Source organism: Homarus americanus, unplaced genomic scaffold (assembly GCF_018991925.1).
Source record: "Homarus americanus isolate GMGI-L3 unplaced genomic scaffold, GMGI_Hamer_2.0 scaffold40565, whole genome shotgun sequence".
NCBI classification, from domain to species: domain Eukaryota; kingdom Metazoa; phylum Arthropoda; class Malacostraca; order Decapoda; family Nephropidae; genus Homarus; species Homarus americanus.
The window spans coordinates 3,899,167-3,903,199 of NW_024735503.1; positions in this window are offsets into that span (position 1 = coordinate 3,899,167).

Here is a 4,033-nt window from a genome sequence, read left to right on the forward strand (position 1 = left end):
GCCAAACTGGAACACCTTGCCCCAATTGGCACCAGTCACCATACAGTGTTGTCATTCAGATTTAACTGTTACCTAGTTCAGGATAAGGCCAGGCCAAGGTGCAAATATTACAAGGGAAATTACAATGGGATGAGGGAAGAGATGAGGGGTATCAACTGGCCTGACTTATTAAGGTACAAAAACGCAGACACTACGCTGAATATCATAACTAGTACAGTGACCCATTTGATCGATAAATATATACCCAAGACCAAACCCAGTGCTTCTAGGAATACGAGGGGACCCCGACACATGAACCATGCGGCGGTCGACAAAATTAAGAAGAAAACCCAGAAATTCAAGACGTGGGTTGGGTCAAGCGATGAGCAAGACAGGAGGATGTATGCAAGAGCCAGAAACCAAGCAAAGATAGAGTGTAGGAGGGCTGAAAAGGAGTTCCAGAGGCTGGGTGCAAGCGAGGTCAAGTCAAACCCAAAGGCGTTTTATCGCTATGCAAAGTCGAAATTGAAAACGTGAGTAGGAGTATCAGACCTGAGGCTGGTGGATGGTAGTTACGCAGATTCTGACCAGCATAAAGCTGAGGCATTGAACAGCTTCTTTTCCTCGGTGTTCACAAGAGAGGATGCAACTAACCTTCCTGCGTTTGCGGACAGGCGGTTCGACACAGTACTGACCCACATTGTGTTCACAGAGGAGGGTATTAGAAATAAACTGTCCAGGCTAAAGGTCCATAAGAGACCCGGCCCTGACATGGTACATCCTAGAGTGCTAAGAGAGTTGTGCAACGAGTTGCCGAGCCCCTGAAGATCCTGTTTTGTAAATGCCTGGATGAACAAATGGTCCCCAGTGAATGGAAAGTGGCTTATGTGACTTCTATCTTCAAGAAGGGTGATCGTCACTCCTCGAACAACTATAGACCAGTGAGCCTGACCAGCATAATATGTAAAGTACTTGAGAGTATTATCAGAGATGCCGCAATGGAACATCTATTACGAAACAACCTTGAAAAGGATTGTCAACACGGTTTTATGCCGGGGCGCTCCTGCTTAACACAGCTGCTCAAGGTATTGGATATTTGGACCCAAATTTACCTGGATTTTCCCAAGGCTTTCGACAGTGTATCCCATGAAAGGCTGAAATTCAAACTGGAAGGGTACGGAATTCGGGTAAATGTCCTAGCGTGGATAGAAGACTTTCTACATGCACTGCAAGCAGTGTGTGGTGATTAATGGCACGAAATCGTCATCCTTACCTGTCACAAGTGGGGTACCACAGGGCAGTATATTGGGCCCGCTGTTGTTTGTTTGTTTCATAAATGACATGCCTGACGTTGTACACTCCTCCATACAAATGTTTGCCGATGATGGCAAGTTATTTCGGGAAATTAAGAACCAAGTGGGCTGTGAAGAGCTGCAGAAGGATCTCTGTGAGCTCCAGGAATGGTCGAAGAAATGGCTGCTGAGATTCAATGTCACGAAGTGTAAGAGGATGCACCTGGGGCGTACCAACGGTAAGGAAGCGTATCATATGTCCCAACGGGATGAAGAAACTGCACTAGTTGAGACTGAATGTGAGAAGGACCTAGGTGTGTATGTTGACAATGAGCTGAAGCTCTCGGGCCATTGCGAAAAGAAGGTAAACCAGGCAAATAAATTATTGGGTCTTATAAGAAGGTTGTTCAGATATCTAGACGGTCCGTCCCTCGTAACGATATTCAGGAGTGAAGTGCTGCCCCATCTGGAGTACTGTCACCTCGTCTGGTCCTCGAGATATGCTAGGGACTTTCAGTTGGTTGAAAATGTTCAAAGGAGGGCCACCAAACTGGTGCCTGCACTTCGGCACCTCAGCTACCCTGAGAGATTGGAGTGCCTGAACTTGCCTAGCTTATACTACAGACGGGCAAGGGGGGACCTAGTTGAGGTTTATAAGCATCTCAGGGGGCACTAAGTTGAGTGTCCTTACTTGGAGCCGGCGGACGCACGCCCCACAAGGGGTCACAGCTCAAGATTGAAGAAGCCGCAAGTCCAGAAAACTGTGAAGGAAAACGTTTTCGGAGTGAGGGCTGTAGACTCTTGGAACAATCTACCAGAGAGTGTTGTGACGGCACCGAGTGTGAGCTCTTTCAAGACAAGACTTGACCAACACTGGAGCGGGTTCAGGTACATTCAGGAGTCGGTGCATGCCCAGTATTTGCCAACAGTGCGTGACAGAGACGTGACTTATCGCCCGGGCGGCTAACGAGCCGATCTTTTGGTGAAGAAGATAAATGAAAAGGAAAAGTAATCAGAGACGTGACCGATCGCCCAAGCGGGTAACGAGCCGATCAGTGGCGAAGAGGATAAAAAAAAAAAAAAAAAAAAAATATATATATATATATATATATATATATATATATATATATATATATATATATATATATATATATATATATATATATATATATATATATATATATATATATATATATATATATATATATATATATATATATATATCATGTAGATCCACAATGAAAACGTGGATAAGATAAATCTTGATAAAATCACACGGGAAAAGGGAACAACTGAGCACCTCAGCTTTCGTCTTTATTCAAGACATCTTCAGAGGCAACTGAATAAAGACGAAAGCTAAGGTGCTCCGTTGTTTCCCTTTTCCCGTGTGATTTTATCAAGATATATATATATATATATATATATATATATATATATATATATATGTTGATAAACTACAAGGAAAAAGAAAAACACGTAAGTTCTTTTTTCCTTGTGGTTATCAGTACATACCTGGATCACAAGGCAATCTACAGATGTATATATATATATATATATATATATATATATATATATATATATATATATATATATATATATATATATATATATATATTGCATATCAGTCCATATAAAAGCAAAAGTGTGTGACGCGGGGTGGGGGGGAGGAATAGATAGCATATGGTGTTATCATCGGTGACCAAGAGTAACTATGACTGTTGGTGTTGGTTACATAAGCTACTAGGCCAGCCAGCCCGTCTACTGCGACGCTTGTTCTCTCAACGTCACCGCAGTTTATGTATAACATAATACCTCCTGTATAATTATACTTGTTTTTATTCATGCGGCCTAACAGAGCTTTATCTTTATAAGCTAGCCAAGTTATCATGCAGACGAATGCAAGAAATTACTTTTCAAACGCAGGTTGGTAGACCTATGAAACGGTCTGTTCAATCAAGAACAGTACTGTACTTAGCTGCAAAATAGCCTTTGACAAAATTATCAAGAATAATGGTCGAACGTCCTTCACAGGCCACTGGCCACTTCTAGTGGGTGGTCATTAGGTATATAAGGTAAAAAATTTGAATGGTATAATTACTAACCCTGTTCGCGCTGAAAGACCTTTGTAGTGGCTCCTCTCCCCTACATCTTCCAACTGAGCTCCGGCCGCACGCCGACCAGCCAATCAGCGTACAGAATATAGAATAGAAAAATGCTTGTGACAGGGGGGAAGGAGGTTCAGAGGAAGGATAAAGGGAGGATAGAAGTGAATTTTTGAAGGAGAGAATAGGTGCAGTGGCTAAACACCGCTTGCGTGAGGAGGTAGGCAAAATGCCCTGAGGGTGCAACAATCACAATCAGGACGAGGCAGAGGGAGGGCGGGAGCAGGTCCGGGCAAGCAAAGGGCCAACGCGGGTGCTCTGGTTGTCGTCTTAGCTTAGGCAGTGTTGGCAAAGCGGAGGAAGAACCGCCCCGCCACGGCGGCGGCGCAAGCCGAGAAGCGCAGGTGGACGGACGCACAGGCCACACACGAACAAAGTAAACAGAGAAGGTGAAAATATGGAAATTTAGCTAGTCGTAGGGTTGTTTGGAGAAAGATGAAGGTAAAGTCTTTGAGCTATGTCAAAGAGGAACAGAGCGAGTTGGAGGAAGGGTTTTGAATCTTTGAGCTTGAAATGTCAAAGTATTCATAGTAAGGAAGGATGAGCGTATCGTAGGAGAGTTTTTAGTAATAGCAGCAGACAGATTTGCGCTTTTTTGTC